This window comes from Lutra lutra, chromosome 15 (assembly GCF_902655055.1).
Source record: "Lutra lutra chromosome 15, mLutLut1.2, whole genome shotgun sequence".
NCBI classification, from domain to species: Eukaryota; Metazoa; Chordata; class Mammalia; order Carnivora; family Mustelidae; genus Lutra; species Lutra lutra.
This window is the reverse complement of record NC_062292.1, coordinates 13,216,186-13,238,589: the sequence shown is the minus strand read 5'-3', so window position 1 is coordinate 13,238,589 and position 22,404 is coordinate 13,216,186. Positions and strand designations below refer to the sequence as shown.

The 22,404-nt window shown below is 53.9% G+C and overlaps 1 protein-coding gene and 1 long non-coding RNA gene across 2 annotated transcripts in view; one reads left to right on the top strand and one right to left on the bottom strand.

The window, feature by feature from the left end:
- Positions 1–7,247: 7,247 nt before the first annotated feature.
- On the bottom strand, positions 7,248–11,684 carry LOC125086070 (uncharacterized). Its single transcript, XR_007123087.1, has 3 exons — positions 11,580–11,684; positions 7,877–8,047; positions 7,248–7,766 (listed from the first exon to the last, which is right to left on the bottom strand). It is a non-coding gene; the product is annotated as an uncharacterized LOC125086070 (long non-coding RNA).
- A 9,838-nt stretch (positions 11,685–21,522) lies between these two features.
- The window catches only part of PACC1 (proton activated chloride channel 1), a 68,540-nt gene continuing 67,658 nt past the window's right edge, over positions 21,523–22,404 (top strand). Inside the window, exon 1 of the mRNA XM_047705125.1 lies at positions 21,523–21,855. The gene's annotated coding sequence lies outside the window, so the exon portion shown is untranslated. The remainder of the gene's footprint in view (positions 21,856–22,404) is intronic.

Sequence of the window (22,404 nt, the reverse complement as noted above, 5' to 3'; positions counted from 1 at the left end):
GGGCTTCTGGTCCATCCATTTTCAGTCCAGGAAGCCTGTGGCCTGAGGCCTCCGGTAACCTGTGCCAGATTTTCAGAGTCGCCCAGGAAAGCTGACCCCATGGAAACTGTGTGCCAAACAAGAAGCTAAAAGAGTTCAAAGAGAGCCTATATTCTAGGGCCTTCCCCAACCATATAAAAAAACAGTTTTATCCCTAAGAAGCTTATTATCGAGGTGGGGAAAGAAAATTAATGTGTGGTTTTTCAAGCGCAGAGAATAATTAAATATTAAATGATGTGATGCTCGCCGGTTGCAACAGGACTGTAAGGGAGTCAGTTCTGCGTCAGAGAATTCCCGAGAAGGGGGAGACCAGAGCCACAGACTTGGATCAGTGGAGAAAAGCAGGGAGGGGTTCCGGGGAAGGAGAATTGCACGAGTGATTGCCCTGAGGGTATGCAGGTCAGGTGGGGCTGGACGAACCTGGCTGTGGTAAAGGCAGGAAGATGTGGATTGGAGAGAGGGAGGGGAGTCTGGGGAGGGGGAGGCGGGCCCTTTGCGAAGTCTCTGCCTTTGGGATGATGGAAAGGATGAAAGGAAGGATGGCAAAGGAGGAGGAAGGAACCGAGGGCTGGTGAGGAGGGAGCTGAGGAAGTTTCTAGCAATTGGTGGTCACCAGCAGGCACAGGAAGCTGGGTTTCCTTATGGAGTGGCTGACCTGAGAGCTGAGGGGACCCTGTGGGTCCTGTGCCCCTCTGCAGCCACATAAACTCCATGAGCCCCACGATCAGAGAGTGAACACAGGGCCCACCGCCCCCCTGTGTTCCTGTGGTCCCAGCCTCTCACAGTCCCCAGGAGCCACCTCAGGGCTCTGCACAGGTACAAAGCAGCATGGGGAAATGGAAAGATGGTGGGACCCACTGTGTAGAGGAAGAAACCAGCTGGAAGGACGGCACCGATGGTGGTGCCCTGGGACACCTGGCCCTTCCCTGAGCAGGTCAAAAGCCCAAGCGCCGGTTGCTCTCCCAGACTGAGGCTGGGGGTAGAGGTGGGGAGGCTGAGGCAGATGCTGAGCGCCAGGTAGGAAGAGGTCAGGAGGAGGAAGGCTTGGAGGGTGGGTCCTGGGCTTGGGCTGTATTCCCAGAGCACCTAACTTGAGCTAGGGGGACTCAAGCCATCAAGAGGAATCAGACAGCATTAGCACCAGCAGGTCACAGGCCAGCAGAGGAGGCCGGAAACAAGACTTTCTGCTCAGTATGGCAAGTACTCGAGTCCTGTGGGTGCACAGAGGAGGGAGTGAGGAACTCTGCCCTGGACCTAGGGTGTGGGCCAGGGCTGGGAAGACATCTGAGGGGGATTGGGGTCTTGGGGAAGGGTGGGTGTCCCTGAGTAGCAGGGAGAGGGGGTCTCGGGCAGAGGCGTCACCACAAAGAATGCTACTAAATGCTACTAAAGGCCAAGAAACAGAAACTAGCAGGCTGGTGTGGCATGTGTGTTGTGTATGTGTGTGTGTGAGAGAGAGAGAAAGAGAGAGAGTACACATTGGGAGGTGAGGCTAGAAAGAAGGACTGAGGGCCAGACTGGGAAGCCTTCACCTGCCCTCCCGAGGGGCCTGGATGTCACTGTGATGCGGCGAGGTGATCGAGGGATTCTGAGCGGGAGCACCATGACCAGACCTGTGTGTCAGAAAGTGGATTCTGACCCCTGCATGGAGGAACTTGAAGGTGACAGAGCCGTGAGGCAGGAACCAGCCAGGAGATGGGGACGGGCATCCATAAGAGCACCAAGGGAAGTTGACTGGGTGAGAGCACCCGGGCCGTGTCAACAGGTTTGCTCTGCAGTGGGTGGGAGGGCAAAGAAGGAGGACAGGAGGGCGGCAGCAAGGTTTCCTGGGTCTATGGCTAGGTTGGGCCATGAACCAAGAGAGAAAATAGAAGGTCTGTGGGGGCAGGATGTGAGTCCTGTCCCAAACATTTGAGTCTGAATGCTCGGGGCGATGCCAACAAGAAATTGAAGATGCTAGAAATTAGGGCAGACGTCAAGATCCCCAGGAATACTGATCCTTGAAGAGTAGGTTTTAAAACTGGGGAAGACAGGGTCCTGGGATCGAGCCCCGCATCGGGCTCTCTGCTCGGCGGGGAGCCTGCTTCCTCCTCTATCTGTCTGCCTCTCTGCCTACTTGTGATCTCTGTCTGTCAAATAAATAAATAAAATCAAAAAATAAATAAATAAATAAAACTGGGGAAGAAAGTGTGAATGGAACTAAGAGGACATCTAGGAGGTGGCTATAGTGGTCACATGCAAGGTGGCCCGGTGGGGCCGCCGTGGGGAGGAGAGGGAGGACCCTGTGGGAGAGACTTGAGTGGATCTGGATATGCAGAATGGCTAAATAATGGGATAATGTTGGTGTTTTAGGGAAGAGGCAGTTTTGGGCAAGGGGTTGGGCAGGGGGGGGTGAGTTTGAATGTGAACCTGTTTAATCTTAGGGGAGGGTGGGACATCATTGTGAAGCTGTCTGAGCCGAGCCCCCTAGATGGAGGGGGCCCAGGGAGCCTTGAACCAGCGATGGGGAGGATGGGAAGATGGAAAAGCCACAGCCCAAGAAGGCACAGGTGCCTGAGCCTGGACAAGAATCAAGTCTCCTGGCCCCAGTGGTCATCCATGACCCCTCATGTACAGGTGACTCAGTGTGGCCCCAGACTTGGGGTTTGTTGGGAATGTGAAGTTCTGGGGTTCATTCCACTGAAACCCCTCCCCTCCCAGAAGCCCACTCCCCCAGCCCCCTTCCTCACTGTTCCCTGGTGATTCCTGATGTGCCCTGGGACCTGACACCCCTGTTAGGTGTGCCTAGTGGACCAGGAGCTCACTGAGCACGTGGCTGGTGTCTCCCTTCTTCAGATGTCCCACAGTCTGGGATGGGGCCCGGGCATGTGGCATGGGGCACACCAAGGGAAAGTCTGCCAAGTGGACAGGGGTGCTTGGGATCCAGTTGCTTCTAGCAGGAATTTGGCCCAGATCCCACAGGAACACAGACTTGTGACCTCCCCAGACTTCCTGGTTCAGACAAGATCATTGGAGCCAGACAGTGGTGTAATTGCCCTGGACCATTTACCTGATCTGTTCCAAGTAGGTGAGACACCTGGGATTCGGGGTGAAGGGGCAGGAAAGGGTTGTTTTTATCTAGACCTACTCGGGCCACCTGTCCCAGAGGCCCCACATTATCAAATGTTTTCCAGTTTCTATGGTAACCAACCGGATCACAGAGCTAGGATTTGTCATTACTTGGGGGAAAAGGGAAGGGCCATAGAGTGAGGACTGACGTCCATCCACCGTCCATCAGGCAGGCAGCTGAGTCATCGGCCACGGTTCATGGATTCAACTTCCCTGTGGTCTGAGGCTCCCACCAGCCTTCCTTCTGACAAGAGGCTGGCCCCAGACCATGTCTGTCAGCAGGCACAGGTGGCAGGACACCCCTCCCTCAGCACTGCAGGTGGCTTGCAGGGTGGGGAGGGAAGTTCCTGAAGGGAGCCACCGGCCTGCCTTTAGGGAGTGAGAGCTTATGGGGAGGGGGAACCTTCTCTGTCCTTCCAGAGCACACATGCATATTCCTAACAGCTTCTAGGACCACTCAGCCGCTGGCTTATGCTATGACCTTGGCCAAGTCACCTGTCCTGTCTGGGCCTCAGTCTCCTTTTGTAGAAAATGGGGAAACTGGTACTGTCTCATCAGCTTGTTATAGGACAGGAATGAGATTTGCCAGTAAGGTGCCCAGCATTGTACCTCCCTTTCTACAAATCACTCAAACAGATATGCATTTATGATTATCGGCCATTAGCTGGACACTGAGTCCACACCTCTGGACCACCCAGAAGATGAAGCAGAGGGAGCTCCTGCTCTCCCCTCAACACACGTGCTGGCTACCTGTTGAGCGACGTGGGGGGCCCTGGTGGACACAGCCACCCCCAGCCGCGGCCACTGAGGACTGAAGTAAGAAGCTTCGACTGTTGGACATAGAAGGGAGCGGAACAAGAAAGTTAGTGGGTCGGCCAGAGGGGCTGGGTCAGCCGGAGTGTGGGGACAGAGGAGAGGCAGTGAGATGGGCATCCCAGGGAGAAGGTGTTCAGGCCGCCCAGGTGTGCTCCCACGCCTGAGCCCTCCCTTGCTCTAGGGCCAAGCCCCTTCTGATGACAGCCTGGCCTTCCAGAGAGACTCCCCCCCCAGGAAAGGGTGCTGATGGGGGAACGTGGCTCCTCGGCCCACTCGTGGTCGTATCCTCACCGTGAGTGGCTGAGTCAGCACTGGTGTTCATACTCGTGTTGTCGTGAGTCACCCCTGAACACATCCATCCCACAGGCTTCTGACCAACTCGGGTTTCCAGCCTGCAAAGTGGAAACCCAGCGCCGGAATGTGATGACCACAGAAAGGAACTACCCCCCCAAAGGGGAGTCTAGCCTTTGCCAAGGGGAGTCGCACATGACACCCATTCTGCAGTCACCTGATGGTCCCCATGGTGTGTTTCATGCTGGCCTCTGCTAGGCGCTGCACCCCGGCCAGCCAAGAGCTGTCTGTCTCCCCTGGGCTGGTCCTCAGCACTGCTTTCAGACTGAGGAATGGAGACCCAGAAGTGGACCACAGAACCAGCTTCCTGGGTTAGATGAGCATTTGTAACAATTAGAGTCACACACATTAATGTGAGTGTGTTGTGGGGAGTAAGGGTGAATGTTACTTCCCAAGACTTTTGCAGTCATGCCTGTGTGTTGTGTGTATGTGTGTGTCATGTGTATGTACACACACACTCACACCACGTGGTTACGGCAATAGATGGCAGTTTCGAAGCGGGTGACTTAAAGGGCACTTATAGGAGGGACCATTTACAGAGATGCGGGCGGGCTGTAGGAGGTCACGGGAGGCCGTGCAGAGCCAGGTGCAGGAAGTACCAAGGTTCGCGATCACCCTGAGGCTGGAGGCTTGAAGGAGGAAGGCCCTTCTGGAACTTGCAGACGGAGCGATGTAGAGCGGGTACCGACGGGCCCTGTGATCTTCAGCCAAAGGGGTCACCAGGCAGGCTGTGCTGACCTCCAGAGAAATCAATGCTTCCTTCCACTCCTCTCCCACCTTCCATCTCCTGCCAGGGGCTTCCCATTAGCTGAGCCCTGCGGAAGCGGGAGTCACAGACCGGGGCCTTGCGTGGGAACCGCCCGGTGCCTAACATGCGCAGGGGAGGCGGGTGAGATGCGCCGTATTCCTCACCTCCAGGGTCCGTGGAGGAGGTTTTCAGAGCCCTGGAGGCATGTGTCTGGCACCGAGGTTGCTGCTGGCAAGAAGCCAGATGTTTCCACATGGCCCCAGGTCAGGGTCAGCGCCCACGAGGGAGGCTAAGGGTCAGCGCCTGCGAGGAAGGCTCAGGGTGGCCGTGCCAAGGCCAGGGAGGAGACACTTTTGCTGCGGTCGTCAGCAGCACATTCCAGGGTGTGGAAACGTGTGTGAGAAGCCACCTTTGCCCCCATGCCAGACTGTGGGCTCGCACTGCTTCCTCCCTGTCCAGGGGCGGGGAGCTAAGGTCAGGGAGGAAGGCACGGAGAGGGACAATGTGGGAGAGAGGAACAAAGGGGCCTGTGGTCGATGACACCCACGCCAGGCAGTTGCCCCAGCTGGTCAGGGACAAAGGGCAGAGCGCTATTTCTAGCTCCCCGTGGGAGCAGGAGAAGGCAGCCTTCTTTCCACAGGCCTGCGGTTGGCTCACGCGTCGCTGGGCTACGTGGGCTTGTGCTGGGCTCACACAGCACCGTCTCTGGGCCTTGTTTCCACAGCCCACACGGCGGCTGAGCCCAGGCTGGCCCAGTCACATGCGGGAGAGCTCATGCCTTCCCGGCCGAGTGTGACCGAGCTCCAGGGCTGAGTTTCCCGAGCCTCAGGCCTTGTCCACCGTAAGCCCCTCGGGCACCCACAATCCAGAACTGGGGGCTGAAAGACTGCCACACTCACTGAAAGCCAGGCCCAGTTCCCAGAAAAGAGACTCTTCTGGAAAGGAAATAATTTTCCCTAACGATTAAAAGAAAAGACAACGAGCAGTATTCATAGTAACAGAACTCTCGTTCTGCCCTTGCTGTTTCCTTGGGTGATAGAGAGCAGCTCTGCCCCCCACAGACGTGGGTTCCTTCTGGCTTACTCACCTACACTCCGGACCGAGGTGTTTGCTTAGGAGTTAATAAGGTGAAGAGCGGTTTTGTCCTTTGGATGTTTCTTTTCCTTTGGAATCCCTTCATTTCTCTTGGCCACGTTCTTGTTGCCAGTAAGAGCTGGGACAGAGTCTCAAGGACATGGCTAAAGGTGGCTCCTGGATCACGTCCTCGCCAGCCCAAGGATGGACTCTGCTGTTCCATCCTAAAGATGTCCCTAGGAAATATCTTGCTGGGGTCATTTTTTTTAAAGATTTTTATTTATTTATTTGATAGAGATTACAAGTAGGCAGAAGGGTACTACGAAGAGAGAGAGAGGAAGGGAAGCAGGCTCCCTGCTGAGCAGAGAGCCCGATGCCGATGCCGATGCCGGGCTCGATCCCAAGACCCTGGGATCATGACCTGAGCCAAAGGCAGAGGCTTTAACCCACTGAGCCACCCCGGCGCACAGGGATCAGGTTTTTTTAAGCCAACCAAACACAAAATGGTTGCTTTACTATTGCATCAGTCCTAACTGAGTCATTATTAAACTATAAGGTAGAGGAAAATGAAAGTCCAAGAGGGGCAGTGTCTCCCCACACTCCATGCTCGTCAACTTAAGCTCCTGCTCCCGTGGAGGCCACAGTGCCGGCGGCAACGCCTGGTTAACATCTCACTACCACTCTGCTTTCCTCTTGACTGCTCTGCCAAGACCTGCGTGGTGTCAATGCCCTCTCTGCACCTTGCACTTTCAGCGACGTGAGGTCGTGTGGCTGGCCTACTATCTCCTTTGGTGACTTGGCAGACTTCCTGGAGGCGGTGGCCCTGTCTTGTTTTAGCCCTGTCGTCTGCAACGGTACCTGCGCTGTCAGAGGCACATGGACACAGGGCGAAAGAATGACTGGAACGTTCACTGCAACTAACTTTTTCTTTTTGCAAGATTTTATCCGTTTATTATTAGAGATTGAGAGAACAAATGGGAGGAGGGGCCACGGGAGAAGCAGATTCCCCGAGCAGGGAGCTCGAAGCAGGACTCAATCTCAGGATCCCGGGATCCTGACCTGAGCGGAAGGCAGACGCTTAACCGACTGACCCACCCAGGCGCCCAAACCTAAGTTTTTCAATGTAAAAAAAAACACACGAAGATCTAGGCATGACTTTCAAAACTCTCGTGCTTTTGGCAGCAAAAATCTTGATTCCAAAAAAATTTAACCTAAGCCCCAAGGTAAATAAAAGAAAAGCAGCACACCTAAGTAAGTTTGCCAGGTTAGTAATTAAAAATACGGTTAAGTTTGAATTTCAGAAAAGTAATTTTTAAGGTATAAGTAGATCCCAAAACTGCATGGGACATACTAAAAATTTTTTTGTTTGTCTGATATCCAGATTTAACTGAGTGTCTTATATTTTGACTGGTGACTCTCTGCCTAGGCCTGCGCCCATAGGGGACCCGGGGCTACTTGGAGCTGTGCAGTCCTGTTTAGGAACCTCTGTTTTAGGAAAAGCCATGACACCCATATTATTTTCCTTCTCCCATCTCTGGTGCTGCTCCCTGAAGCAGGGCCGAGTCCTCTTCCCCCAGCAACCGTGCCTGGATCCTGGGTGTCCATGTGGGCCGCAGGCAGTGAGGAAAGGCTGTTGCTAAAAATGGGTCAAAATAACTCGATTAGCAGCCTCATTTACGACAAAGAGCTATGCCTGCTCCCCCCCACCCCATTTTAAGTCCAACACGGGTTACTTCACACCTTGTTTTCACTGAAACCTTGGCTCTTGCTGACAGACTGTTGTGCGAAGGCGTGTGACAGAGCCGCGCTGTTGTGCTTCCTCCTTCCTGCTTCCCAGCTCCATCCTTCTGGGGCCCACACAGGAGCACCCTCTTCCAAGCCAGTTGGCTGGCATGGTTCTGCTGGTGGTTTCTGTGGAACCAATGTGGAGACGGTAAGCACATGCATACCCCTCTCTCTTTACACCCCCTGAGAAATACAGTGAAGGGGCTCCTTAGAGAATCAAGTCAACCCCTAAATGCCTTCCAGATTAATTCACTTTGTTGTTTTTTTTTTATCTTGTTTTTTAAGATTTTATTTATTTGTCAGAGACAGAGAGCACGAGCAGGGGGAAAGACAGAGGCAGAGGGAGAAGCAGGCTCCCCACTGAACGGGGAGCCGGATGCAGGGCTCTATCCCAGGATCCTGGGATCATGACCTGAGCCAAAGGCAGATGCTTCATGACTGAGGTCCCCAGGCGCCCCCAGATGAGTTCATTTTGGTGAGGGAGCAGGTGATTCTCAGTAGACAATGTCTGTTGATGTTTGCCTGCCCACATTAGAGCTCCCTTCCGAGTCGGGGTGTCCACTGCTGTATGGTCTCAGGAAGGGACAGACAGTCCTCTAGGCCTGTGTGTGACCCAGTCTCGGCCCATGGGATACTCAGGCTCTGGGCTTTGACCCTCAAGGGACAGACGGCTAGAGGCGATGTGTAGCCGTGGTGGTGTGGTCCAGAGTCAGCCATCCACAGCACTGGTCGCGGCACCTACATAGGTGTCCTGACCAGCCTGAGTGTCTGTGACCTTGTTCTCTGCTGCCGGACCTCCCCTGGCGGTGGCCTGCCCACTGCCCTGAACCTGGTTTGCCAGGCCTTTAGTCAGTTCTCTGAATCATCCAGTGTTCTTTCCCTTCAGCTCATTAAGCAGGCTGAGCTCCTGCTGTTTGCACAAGAGCACTCTCAGGTAGGTCATCGGGCCTCACCCTCACCGCTCCCTTCCTCGGTGCCCTGGCGAGTGTGGACACCCAGTCAGAGATACGCTGATTCCGTGCTCAAGGATGTCACCAGGATCTTCCTCTGGAGCTCCCTGGTCCCATGCTTCCCCAAACTGTAGCTTTTCTAAAACATCGAGGTACGAGGCCTTCCAGGGACCTCGTGCTGGACCGCACTCCCCATCAGGGGGGAGTCGGTGGCCAAAGCAAGACAAGCAGCTATGAGTGTCACTTTGGGACGGAACTGGTGTGACAAGCCAGCTCATAACTCACCATGTTCCTCCTCCCTGCCCCCATCCCAGAGCTCAGACCCACTCCAGAGGGTGGCCACTCTGTCAGCCTGGGGCCTGTGATGAGGACAAGTCATTCGGGAATTCTTAACTAACCCAAGGTGATCATTTGAAATGAGTAAGGAGGAAGAAACTGTCCTTCTGTCAAGTCAGGGGAGGTTGGGGTTGTTACTGTAGCAGAACCTATCGGATCCTGACTGATATGCAGGCCCTGTCCTAGACCCCCTCGATCTGAATCACCATGGGCCCGGGACAGAGGCATTTTCCAAGTCCCACTGACACCCTGGTGATTTTGGTGATGAGCTGGGTTTGGAACCTCCCCCCAATTTGTTCCACACAAATTCTGAGGGCTGGCTCTGAGCAGCCTCAAAATGGAGATGCTGTGGGTTGAATGGTGGGATGGAGAGCACGGCCTCACGTTCCCTCATAGTGATGCATATTATAAAGCCAAATGGTAATTTGAAAGATTGTCTACTGGGGTGCCTGGGTGGCTCAGTGGGTTAAAGCCTCTGCCTCCGGCTCAGGTCATGATCCCAGGGTCCTGGGATTGAGCCCCACATGGAGCCCCACATCCGGCTCTCTGCCCAGCAGGGAGCCTGCTTCCTCCTCTTTCTCTCTGCCTGCCTCTCTGCCTACTTATAATCTCTGCCTGTCAAATAAATAAAATCTTAAAAAAAAAAGATTGTCTACTATCTCAAAATAAGCCAAAATGGTTAAACTCAAGTTTGTATCAATGCTTTGACCACAACCACAAATACACACACACACACACACACATGCACACGCACACGCACACACACACAGAATAAGAGAGCGAAACATAAAATCATGGAATGGACTTAGGAATTATTTTTCTTTCATTTTTCATTGTTATTGAAGTGGCAGTATTTTATTTTATTTTTTAAAATATTTTATTTGACAGAGATCACAAGCAGGCAGAGAGGCAGGCAGAGAGAGAGAGAGGGGAGGAAGCAGGCTCCCCGCCGAGCAGAAAGCCAGATGCCGGGCTCCATCCCAAGACCCTAAGATCATGACCTGAGCCGAAGGCAGAGGCTTTAACCCACTGAGCCACCCAGGCGCCCCTGAAGTGGCAGTATTTTAATTAACAAAATTAATTAACAAAAGAAACCCCAAATGAGATGTGTAGAGTTAATACGGAAAAAATAAGGAGCTACTGAAAGTTCTTGAGGAAGGGTGGGGTGAGGCGGAGGAAAGATAAGGCGATGAAAAATACCAGTCGCGAAGGAAGCTGGGGCAGCCCTGGGCATGAAGGAGCGAAGGCGGAGCGGCAGAGGCCGGGAGCCGCACAGGGGCTGTGTGACGTTGCAGGAGGCAGGGCAAGCCCCAAGCACTGCGGTGTGTAAGGACAGAAGGAAGCAGGGTCCGCCTCGGGAGACCCCAGCGCTCAGCGGCCTCCCTTGGACCGCGGCCCGGCCCCACGCTCGTCTGCACCGCACTGCCCTCTAGTGGCCAGAGCCGGGAAGTCGTTAAGCCCTTGGGGGTGCTCCCAGGAACGATCCAGGGGAGACAATTGTGGGAGCCAGGAGAAGGAGCCCCTGGGACTCCAGAGCTGGGGAAGACCTCCCAGGGCAGTCGGTGCTTCCACCGAGCATGGCAGCTCTCCAAAGTGGTGCCAGCCCGCGGGCAGGACCGTGACCGGCCGGGCACCGAGCACTGTGCGGACAAAAGCCCGGAGGCGTGAGGCTGTATTGCGCAATCAGGGGAGGCCCGGCGTTAGGTGGGACCCGCCGCGGGAGCGCGGGTTTCGTAAGGGCGGGGAAAGGCGGGGCTAAGAGGCTACTCCGCGGAGGGACTTGGAAATGCATCCTAGGCAGCGGGACTGCGGACAAGGGTTAAACAGGGGTGTCCTATAGGGAGAAAGGAAGGTAACACGATCACATTTGCACTTTAAAAAGATCATTCTAGGGCGCCTGGGTGGCTCAGTGGGTTAAAGCCGCTGCCTTCGGCTCAGGTCATGATCCCGGGTCCTGGGTTCGAGCCCCACATCGGGCTCTCTGCTCAGCGGGGAGCCTGCTTCTTCCTCTCTCTCTCTGCCTGCCTCTCTGCTTACTTGTGATTTCTCTCTGTCAAATAAATAAATAAAATCTTTAAAATAAATAAATAAATAAAAAGATCATTCTAGCAAAAGTGTGGAATATGGAATGTGGATCGTGCCGGTGAGCGGGAGCCCAGTTAGTGCCGAGAGAGGACCTGACTAAGCCTTGCCAGGGGGGCTGGAGAGAAGGAAACGCCTCCGTCCTTTCCTTTACTCGTTCATTCCAGACATTGTGCCAGGGACACTGTGTGATGTTGGGGTTACCAAGAGGCACCTGAGCCCCCAGGCACCCACATCCTCCCCCGCTCCACACACCCACAACTTATGCGGAGTAGAAGGAAGCCACCCACCTGCCCCACATTTTGAGCCGGAGAATCTTGACAGGAGACCTACAGCATTCAAGGGATCTTTACCTCCAGGCTAAGCAAAGATTCTGCAGGACTCCCAGGCCTTTCACGTAGTCTGGCCCCACCCCTGCACTGGCTCCCCCCGGGGCTCCAAACCCTGGGGAGCTGGAGAGCTGCCCGAGCGGAGTGGGGGTGTGGATGGCAGGCAGTGACCTCAGGTTGCACAGGTAGACACAGCAACAGGCAGCCAGCAAGCAGGGGGATTTATGTAATGATGGCTCTCAGAATGAATTCATTGAGTGCCATTGAGGCTGAGGACCCCCACCCGCAACCCCAACATTGGGAGGAAGTGTCTGGAATCCCACCTTTGACTTCCCCTGAAGCAGCCGCCTCTGTGGCCATAGAGCAGCTTTGGGGTTCACTCATCACCCATTATACACCACTCAGCATGAGCTGTTCTGAGCCTTATGCCGACCTTCTTGGCAGGAGTTGGAGCCTAATTTGTGTGTGCAGGTCCGCCTCATTCTTGATAGGTCACAGCCTTAAGGACTGAATAGTATTATGTCCCCATTTTCTAGATGAGGAAATTGAGGAATAGAGCCCAGCCCCATTCGCAGGATTAGAAGGCTGAGTCTCTGTTCGCAACCACTGGCTATTTCCTTCCCTCTTTGTGCTGATCACACAGCAGTACCCAAAACTACTTTGGGGAGCAGGTTGCCTTTAACTGCCTTCTATCCCGTTCACCACCCTCATTTGGCCCATTTCCCCCCTCCCTGAAGGTCATTTTATGGCTAAATGAATCCCAATTAAATATTGACTCTGGAGGGGCACCTCTGCCTTCTTCCCTGGAAACTCCTTTCCGGTCTGCTCCGAGTCCCAGTGTTTGCCACAGTGTCTGTTTCCCAAAGATCAGAGGGTGCAGAGTCCCCACTAGCACTAACTCGAGGGCATAGCCTCCAATCTGGGGACATTGCTACCCCAAGGGGACTCAAGACAACCTCTCGGGTCTGTTCTTTTTTCTTGCTATCAGTATAGTCAGCTAGTTTTTTTGTTTTTTTGTTTTTTAATTGTGAGTTGCCACACATTAGAGGTCATGAAAACAATTTCGTACATCTCAGATCACATTTTATTTAAATGAAATTGAATAAAATAAAAAATACCAGGTGCATCTCATGTAGTATGACTAAAACTTGTTTCAGGGATATGTGTCTTCTTTGGGTGCACCTGTGGGTATGTGGGGGCACTTGGCTATGACCCGAAATATGTTTCTTATCATGAGTCCAGTCAGAAAGATTAAAGAACCACACATCTAAATGTTTCCTCTTCTGCGTTTGCAACACTTATTTGCAGGCGTTTTGCAACCTGTATTTTGCACAAGATGACAAGAAAGTGAGTTTCTTTTTTTTTTTTTTTAAGATTTTATTTATTTATTTGACAGAGAGAAATCACAAGTAGGCAGAGAGGCAGGCAGAGAGAGAGGAGGAAGCAGGCTCCCTGCTGAGCAGAGAGCCCGATGTGGGGCTCGAACCCAGGACCTGGGATCATGACCTGAGCCGAAGGCAGCGGCCCAACCCACTGAGCCACCCAGGCGCCCCAAGAAAGTGAGTTTCAATAAGCTCGTCTACACTGTCTGTGATGGAGCCACACAGACAATGACCCCGCTCACACTCCAGTGACCTGCTTAACTTAAGCACTTAAACCCTGAGTCCTGTCCGTGAATTAAATTGTTTGATTTAACATACGTTATTGGAAGCCAAACTAAGCTATATTTCCCTAGTGGACATTCGTCATTAAAATCCTACTATAAAATATATATTTTAAAAACCCAGTTTATGAATTTGACATTTACTCATCCCTGCTCCGCACCAGCCAGTTCTGGCATGATTTACTGGGCTTCCTCCTCGCATCCCAGGTACGAATGCACGGGTGTGTGGATGGGAGGGTGGTGTGGCCTGGTTTAGCTGCTCCCAGGAGGCCCCTCCCACTGCCACCCCCTGCCCCCACCATTAGCAAGACCCTGGCGAGCCTCCCAGACCCTGGGATCACAGGGGGTCCTCATACTGAAGCCGGATATACCCTGACACGTCTGTAACACATTCCTCTTTCCTCAACAAACCTGATACTCCTGAGCCACCTTCTGGGCACAGGGGATTATATCTTTGTTCTTGTTTTTTTCTAGAAGCAGCTCTTACAGAAGTTAGGGAGAGTGGAATGTGAACTCGGACAGCCTAGCTTCTCATCCCACATCTTCTGCTTATGAAATAATGCCTTTGGGCAAGTTGTTGAACCGACTCAAGCTGCAGCCGCCTCATCGGTGACATGGAGGATGACAAGGACACCTGCGTAGGCAGGTGACTCCCAGCAGCAAATGAAGGGGTCCAGGTAGGGCACGTTAGGCCCATACCGAGCATACAGTAAGTGCTCGCTATGTATCACCAGCCATTGTCAAGGTGGTTATGATCATTACAACATATTATTTATGATTACAACACTCTGGGCAGCCCGTGAGTGGCCAGAGGGCCCCTCCTGGTTAACCCCAACGTCCATTTCTCCATCACTTCGCTGCCTTCCCCCACCATCAGGCCTCTTGCTTCCCATGGGGCCCCTTGTCCTGCCCGCTGTCTCACCTCTTCATGGCTACTACCTGCCTCTCAGCTTCCCTTCCTCTGTCCGAGGCTGGCTTTGAGGGACGCTGGATCCTCTGTCCTTGCTGCAGTGGAGCATGGGAGCGTGTGGTACAGCTTGTGAGGACTCTGTCAGGAGGCGCTGTTTGCTCTGAGTAAATTAGGACGGGCAGGAGGGGGGCTCCTGGCAGGCAGGCCAGGCCCAGGGCCTGAGGCAAGTGACAGGGCACATGCCTGGAGAGAGGCAGAGAGGCAGAGGGGCAGGCAGAAGGAACTTGAGCGGGAGGTGGGGCGGGGAGGGACGGAGGCAGACAACCAGGCCCACCTCCTGCGGGGCTCAGGGGCGCCTGGAGGTGCCACAGGACACACAGCGGGAGCAGGGCCTCAGCTCAGGGGACCTGAGGTCAACACCCAGACATAGGAACTGGGCAGGTCTTGTTTTCATAGAAAAAGGTGATGACTGAAGCATTGCCTTCTCTGGAGTCCACATGGGGCAGCCCGCGAGCTCGCGCCCACAGATAGGGTACAGGGATCCACTGGCTGCCCGGTCAGCTCGGATTCACTCTCCCAGTGGAGCTAAGTCAGGACGGGCTGCTGGTCCCCCAGGGCTTCCTGCCTCCAGACTAGAAGGATCCAAGCAGAACAATGTCCCAGCTGGCTCTGCTGGAAGGAAGCCTGGGAGGCCGGGGCACAGGAAATGGGGTCTGGGGAGCTGTGCTAGTTAGAGCCATGAGCCTATGAGCCCTGAGCCTCCTTTAACTCTTCTATGACATAGGAAAGGGGACGATCCCCAGCAAGCGAGTTCTTGCATGTGTAGTGAGACCTGGTGAGACGAATATGTGAGGTATTTTGGAGCAGCTGAACTCATGTCCTTACGTTGTCGTCACTGTCCGAGTCTAAGTTACAGCCTCTTCTCGTGCTAGGGACTTCACTAAAATTCATTTACGACGTAAAAATGGTACAAGCTGGGGAAGCCACAGAGTTCCTGAGGTCAGAGAGTGCTTCTGAACAGGAGTGGCACTGAGGAGGAGCCCGGCCTGGGCAAGAGTGAACATCTGTGTGGGAGGCCAGGGAAGAGAGCGGTCTTGGGACAAACCTGGTGACAAAACAGGGCTCTGGATGTTTCTGAGCTAGGTGCCTGCCCACCTCAGTGCAGGACCCGTGTTCAGGCGTGGTGCCGGCGTGACTGGGGACCCCAGCCTGAGACGGCCCCTCTCTGAGCCAGTCCTGAGGGTGTCTGGAGAAGGCCTTTGGTCAGCGTGGGCAGAGTCAGCTCCGTGGTGGAGCAGGGGCTGGTTCAGCCCCATCCTGGGGTTGAATAAGCCGTAGCAGGGGGGCAGGCATCGGGCTAGCACTTCTGGATATTTGAAGACATTGGGGGTTTTGCAGTTTTCACTCACACTCAGGCCTTTCATCCTCTCAACAAATCAGTCCAATTATTATCCCTTTTTTAAATGAATAGAGAAACAGGACTCACAGTGATTTGTCTAAGGGCACCCAGCAAACTCATGGCCAGGTTGAGCCTAGACCCCAAATGCTGGGGTCCAGCCGGCCAGCGTCCCCGTGGCATTTGCAGGCACAGTGTCCCAGGACTGGGGAGGGAGCCAGGAGCAGAGCTGGGCTATGTCCAGCAGCTCTAAGGACCAGAAACTGTCAGTTCTGAGCCTGAGGACATATGGACAATGTCTCAATGGATAAAAACAGCATCTGGTCATAGCATACAGGTGATAGGTCCTTTCCTTTTTAGAGTTTTCTGTATTGATCAGAATTTTTGCCTAAGCAAGTTTTACATTTGCGGTCAGACAAAAGAATCACATTATTTTTCTGGGGGTGGGACGGTTGGAGATCTGTACACAGCCACGCTGGGGACCTGTGCACACCAACAGATGCTCTCATGGGCCGGTCTCTTGTCTCATGCCACCTGAGCCCCCCAGTACTCTTCTCCCAGTGATGGTTACAGGAGTTCCACCTTGCAGTTTTCTTGGCTCAGATTGCTTTCTTGCAAACACAGCTGCCCCCCCCCCCCCATCCTTCAAGGGTTTTCCAGCAACCCTCTGCACTCAGTTCCTTGGCAGAAGATTACGGGATCACATGGCTGAGTGAGTGGCATTTTCTGAATCACGGAATGGAAAGAAACACTATACACAGAAGCTGCACACAGGACCTCTGTGTGGAGCCTGGATGACAGCACAGCGTGGGAAGTGATTCATCCCAGCCCGCCAGGCCTGTGTGCTGGCCAGCGGAGGGAGTGTGGCTCAGTGCTCGTCTTCTGTGGGGACTAATGGGGTTTCTCAGCCAGAGGGCAGCTCCAGGTGTCTCCCAGGCACACCAGGGCCCCAGGGTGTGTTGGTCGGCAGGTGTCTGGGAAGGTCACAGACAATAGGATAGAAGGTGAAAATGACGGACTGTCCAGGTTAGAGGAATCAGAGAAAGGAACCAGGCAGACAGATGTGGGGAGAATATGATCAGCCTCGCCTGTAAACCAGGAAACAGGCTCCGACTTCTCCATTCCATATCCCAGAAACACAGCCCAGGAGGGTCCGGGAGACAGTGCTCCCCATGCCGGAATGGAGTTAATCAATAATCAATAATAATAATCAATAATATGCTCGTGGCGGAGTCCGGGCACGGTCAAAGTCCTTGACATGTGCTATCGCACTTTATCCTTCTAGTAGCCCTCTGAGAACAGCAGTGAACCCATTTTGCAGATGAGGAAATTCTGCACAGAAACATGAAACAGCTTGCCCGAGGTCATGCCACTGCTAAGGAGAAGTCTCACCTCCGGTATCCTGTCCTGAGTCTGTGTGCACAGCTCCTGTTGTTGGCCTGACATGCCCTTCCCATACACGATCGGATTTTATCTGCACAGCAACAATACAAAGAAGGTTCTGTTCCCATTTTTTAAAATGGGAAAACTGAGGCTCAGAGAAGTTAAGTGTGTTGCCCAAAGTCACACAGCTGGTAAGTGATGAAGTGGGGCTCACCCATGTCTGCCTGATTCCAAAGCCCAGGATCTGTTTCATGACGCCTGTGTTCTCCTTATCTTTTGGGACAGTGTCACTCTTTTCTGAGTCCTCGGCCTGTCCACCCATCGTTCATATTGGCTAAGTCTTGACTCAGTAGTAGGAACCTCTTGGTTGTTCCACACAAGGGCCTCCCTTATTGGAGAGGGAGGAGAGAGGTGATGTCCCAGAGCTAAAGGGACAGTGTCCCCAGGTGGACTTGGAGGGTTTTGTGCAGGTGGGGACCGATGAGGGAAGAAAGGCAGAGCTCACTGGCCAGCAGGTCCAGTATCAGCCAGCAGGTCCCTGGCTCTGTATCCAAATCCCTATTTATTTATTTATTTATTTATTTATTTATTTATTTATTTATTTTTAAAGATTTTGTTTATTATTTGAGAGAGAGAGAGAGCAAGAGCAAGCACAAGCAGGGAGATCCGGAGAGGGAGAGCAGACTCCTTGCTGAACAGGGAGCCCAAACCTGGAATCATGACCTGAGCTGAAGGCAGATGCTTAACCAACTGAGACACCCAGGTGTCCCTCAAAATCCCCCTTTAGAAGACATGGGCTAAGAATGATAGAGATCTGGGTGGGGGTGTGGGAGCGTGGGGGTGTGGGGGTGACTCCAAGGGGCAGCCAGGGCTGAGAAGTGTTCATCACATCTACTGCTACTCTTCACCTCGTGGAGCAACTCTCTGTGGGGTCAGCCAGGGCCTAGCAGGTTCATGTGGGATGTGAATCTCCCAGGCCACAAGCCATGGAGATATATCACATATAGATGCTCTTGCTTTTGTTGTTCCTTACAGTTGGTGTCTTTAAGCAAGGTGTTTCCTCTCCGTTTGCCACAGGCCCCGCTAGTCCCCACTGCCTGATACCCTCATATTCACTTCGACAAATTACGGTGTCACTGGAGCTGCTGATAACACTGGAGTTTGAGGCCCTGAAGATGTAAGTAATTTAGTGTCAGTATTTCACACGAAAAAAAAAAAATTTGTGCCTCCTAGACCAAAATGAGGACCCTGAGGCCCCGTCAAGTAACAGTCACCGGGCACATCTGTAAAGCTAACTCTGAAGCAAACGATAACTTAGAAAATAACTTAGAAAAACCCATGTCAAAGGGAACTGGCTTCAGATTACCATTTGCTTCGGGTCATCTCCATCACTGATGCCCACTCTCGCCGAAACCAAGCCCTGAGCTCATTGTCTCGCAGGTCTGGGGTTAGAGCGGGGGCTGTCACAAGAAGACACACATCAGCTGACACACCCACAGGTTGAAGGGCACATCAGTTCACATCCTTGGTCTTCCCAAGTTAGGGATCGTTGGGCCCAGCTTAAGAGTGGCCAGAGGCCATTAGTGGGAAGGAATTTCCTTCTCATTGTATATTTCTTGCTCCCATTGTTCTTTCCCACAAGCATGAGCAACTACTGTAACACAAAGATGTTCCCAAGGTGCCTGTGGGCAGGGCAGGCCTAGGTGCGTGTGCATCCTGGGACTCACTGTCCTCCTGACCCCTGGTTGTTTGTCACGTGGGGGACGAGGCAGGCTGCAGCATGCCCTGCTTCCCCTGGCCTGAAGGCAGGCAGGTTTGTTCAGTTGCTTGAAGGGTGGAAAAGGAAATTTGTGTCTTGGGGCTGATGCCAAAGGCCTCATGTTGTGCCTAACAGAAAAGCTCTGTTGTTCCTAAAGGCCCTGAAGCCATCTCAGGGTGCCTGGGGACACCCACTCCATTTTTTAACAAAACCTCCAAAAGCCCACATGGTACCAAGGATGGTGGTTGTGGCCATGACCTCCCGAATGAGCCCCTGCCCACCACTGAGCCGGTGACCCTCCGATTTCCGTAAAGCTCAGCTCAGAAGCGCCAGTCCAGGAACTGCTCCAAATGCCCCAGGACAGCCCCGGCCCTGACCGTCACTGGGGGACAGTACCCAGAGCCGTAGCAGTACCCTGCACGGGAACAGCAAAACTTGACAGTTTTCGAAGGACACTGAGCTCCTCGGTGTAACCCGCAAGTGCGGGTGGAGAGTGCCACCTCCATCGCCCAGATAAAGAAATTGAGTCATCTGCTTTGGGTCCCTGGGGCCCCATGATGGTGAATGGTAGCCAGAACCGAAACCCATGTCTTTGGACTCCTCGGCAAGGGCTCTCTTCCTTCATCTGGGATGCCAGCACCCCCTCCCCCAGTCCAAGGGCAGCAGAAGCACTCAGTCCCCATCTCTCTCCGCCGGCCTCATCTGATTTTCATCAGCACTTCCTACGCGCGCGGCCCTGAGCTAGCCCTGGGCCTGCCTTCTCTAGCTCACAGCATGCAGAGGGCTGGGGCTGCAGTCTGAGGTCACAGGGCCACAGCCCCTGACTGGGGATGAGAGGCTCATTTGAGCAGAGGAGAACTGTGGGCTTTCCATAAGCTGATAGTTTGCTAATCTTTGAGGCTACAGAAACCCGTTTTCTAAATGCAAGCAGACACAGCAGCCTGATAAAAACACAGGTTACGCGGCACCTGGGTGGCTCAGTGGTTAAGCCTCTGCCTTTAGCCCAGGTCATGGTCTTGGGGTCCTGAGATCGAGCCCCACATCAGGCTCTCTGCTCAGCAGGGGAGCCTGCTTTCCCTCCTCTCTCTGCCTGCTACTCTGCCTACTTGTGATCTCCCTCCCTCTATCAAATAAATAAATAAAATCTTAAAAAAAAAAAAAAACTAAACAACACAAGTTACTTAACTGACAGGAGGATCAGGCTGGGCCCTGCCTCCTCCACTGGCCCACACAGCCCCTCACTCCCTGGGCCCTGGGCCACCTGCAAAAAACTCCCGAGGTTCACATCATTGCTCCGCTTTTAAAAGCCATCCCAGAGTGCTCTTGGTTGGGCTCTCCCTGCCTTGGAGGTGCCTTACGTGTCCTCGCCCAGCAACCCCTCTCTGTCAGCCAGAATCCTGGAAAGCCCGCTTGGGGTGGCCTCCCTGTGCATGCCAGGCTGAGGTGCGAGGGTGACAGAGAGGAAGGGGCAAGGGACAGCTCTGAGTCTTCTCCCCTGGAAATCCTGCCTCGGGCCCCAGGGTCAGGACCATTGACCAAGTATCCAGAGGGAAGAAGAGAAGGGATTCCTGCTCTTTGGGGAGAGACAGAGTGAGAAAGGAAGAGTCCAGAAACTGTCCCTGCTCCCAGGAAGGCAGGGCACAGTCCTCAGCCGGGGCCAGACAGGGTCTAGAGGCATGCCAGATACTTGGCGGGCTGTGCGCGGCATCTGGTATGGGGGCTCAACCTCCCAGGACTTCCCAGAAGTGGCGGTTTCGGTCGAGGTGAGGGAGACGTGCAGTGGGACCTGGGCAGCCAGCCAGAGGGGCCCAGGGCAAAGGTATCAGTTTAGGGGAGGAACCAGCTCGTCCTCAGCCCCTGGTCTATAGGAAATGTTTAAAAATGATGTTTGAATGAGGAAGGAAAGAAGCAAAAGGAGGAGAGGGCGGGCCTGGCCCCATTTGGTTAATTCTCGACATTGAGGGAGGAAAAGAAATAAGACAGTCATCACTTAGGGTTTTTTTTTTTTTTTTGTCTTTTTTTTTACTGAATAAATTGTTTAAAGCTGGGACGCCTGGGTGGCTCAGTTGGTTGGGCAGCTGCCTTCGGCTCAGGTCATGATCCCAACGTCCTGGGATCGAGTCCCACATCGGGCTCCTTGCTCATCAGGGAGCCTGCTTCTCCCTCTGCCTCTACCTGCCATTCTGTCTGCCTGTGCTCGCTCTCTCTCCCTCTCTCTCTCTGACAAATAAAATCTTTTAAAAAATATATTGTTTAAAGCTTGTAAACATGAAACCCTTTAAAAACAGACAGTGGTGGGGCACCTGGGTGGCTGCCAGTTAAGCGTCTGACTCTTGGCTTCAGCTCAGGTCATGATCTCAGGGTCGTAAGATCAAACCCCATGTCTGGGCTCTGTGCTCAGCACTGAGTCTGCTTGTAGATTCTCCGTCTCCCTCTGCCTGTCCCCCTGCTTGTGTGCGTGCGCTCTCTCTCTCTCTCTCTCTCTCGCTTTCTCTCATTAATTAATCTTAAAGGGGAAAAAAGAAGATTTCTGGCAATAGGGGTTCAAGGAGCTTGCTGTCCTGTGTCACAGTTCCCCATAGGTTCTTGACCCCAGTCCTCCTCTACAATAACCGGGACAGGGGCCCCCCAGAAGGGCCACCTCCCTTCCTGCACACAGCGCTGGGAGCCCAGTGAATGAGAGTAGAGGCGGGCAGGAGGCCAAGTTTCCTGCCTAAGCTGGGCTCAGGGAAGGCGGGCGCTGTTGCTAAGGCCAGGCGTGCAAAACCTGCGAATCTCAGATTCCCCTTCCCCAGCTCAGCTCTGGAGCCTTCTGACCCTCACACCTCGTCCCTCCTCAATGCCGGGAGAGCCCTCATCCCCCTGGGAGCAGGCATCGGCCATCCGTCCCTTGAGGCCACTCCCCAGCCCTCCCTGACCAGGATCCAAGTCCTCCTCAGAGCCCGGGCCTCAGAGCTTCCTGAACAAGATCTAACTGTGAACTCTGTTTAACCTGCTTGGGGAACAGGCTGGGTCAGGCCTCCACCCTTTTCTGTCTGGTGGCAAGCGAGGAGTCGGGTCAAACCAGGGGTGTTCTGAAGCCTGAGAAGGCCGTGGGGTGCCTTGCGGAAGAAATCTGAGTAGAAGGTAAGCCGCGTTCTCGCAGACGGCAAGGTCGTGTGTGTATTGGTGGCCGCGTCTTCAGGGGTCCACCCCCTAGCTTGTGCCCACGGCTCCTCCCACCCACCCACACCCCTGCTTCAGCTGGTCCCGGGGTGGGGGGGGAACAGGGCAAACAAGAGGGTCTGAGGCAGGGGTGGGGTGCTCAGTCATGCGTCCGTTCTAGGTGGACGAGGGCGTCCCAACTCCCCCAGGTCCCGCTCTGGAGGTGAGCGCTAACAAGGCCGCACAAGGTCAGGCCTCGGCTTCTGCTCTAACATGGGCCAGCTGTACACCCCCTCTTGGAAATGTCTGCAGAGCTGCTGGGGACTCCTCAGGCCCAGGCCTATGACCTGAGAGGATGTCTGGGACCCATCGGGCGGCAAGTGGAGGGAAGCTTCCTCTGCACTCCCTTTCCCATCCCTGATGCCTGTGGCCCCCTCCATGCTAGAAACACTCACCCTGGCTGTCACCACACCTGACAAAAGACAGACCTCGCCCACTGCCTGCCCAGCACACCTGTCCTCAACCTCCTCC